The sequence below is a fragment of the Talpa europaea genome, assembly GCF_964194135.1.
Source record: "Talpa europaea genome assembly, chromosome: 13".
Classification (NCBI taxonomy): Eukaryota; Metazoa; Chordata; class Mammalia; order Eulipotyphla; family Talpidae; genus Talpa; species Talpa europaea.
Window position 1 is genome coordinate 42,407,206 of NC_140080.1, and position 843 is coordinate 42,408,048.

The following is an 843-nucleotide window of genomic DNA, read 5'->3' on the forward strand; positions in this document are numbered from 1 at the left end:
GATTTTGGTGAAGCGAGTCAAGTGCATGCGCACTGTGCCAGCGGGTCACGGGTGTGGGGAGGCCTCAGGCCCGCAAGCGGCGCAAAGAACCAGAGGCCGTCTGTGTTAATGCTGTTAGTTTAATGCTGATGAACGTCCCGCAGTGTCACTGTTAGTTGTGAGTCAACTTGGGGGTGCATGCTGCTTGGTGTGGCCAGCCACACAGGTTGCCTGCCTTCCAGCTCAGGATGATGGGGGACTGGGCAGAACACCCCAAACTTTTAGCTGCCACCTGTTCATTACAGCATACCAGGTCCAGGGCTGGTGTGGTGGGGAGGGAAGGCCGTAGGCAGAGATGGGGGCTTCTTGCCAAGGAGCCCCCCTGCTCCAAGAGCCCAAGTAGAGCACCGTCTCTGGGCACCTGTCCTCTTTAAACGCTCTGCTGTGTTAGGGGAGCGGTCCTTCCACTCTGCCAAGGCCCAGGAGCCCTGTTTTCTCAAAGCTAGGGTGTCTCTGGGGGCTTTGTAGTTTCCAAGCCAGTTTGTTTCCATGGAGACATGAGGGGAGTAGGGACAGGGCTCCTGGAATTGGGGACAAGGTTAAGGGGGTGAGCTGGGGGTTCTCCCAGTTGGCATAGCGGACAGGAGGCCACAGCATTGAGAACGTGGGGGTGGGGGGAGGGCTCAGCCCCAGCCCCGCACCCCTGACTGGCAGTGATGGCCCAGATCCTGAAAGTGGGGTCCTCCCTGAGTTTCAGAGCTGGGCTGGGCAGTGGAGACGACCAAGGGCAGAGTCTGTGTTGGTCCACAGCGCCCTCTGGCGGTCACAGAAGCTTGGAGGAGGGAGAATGCTGCTGTCGTCCCC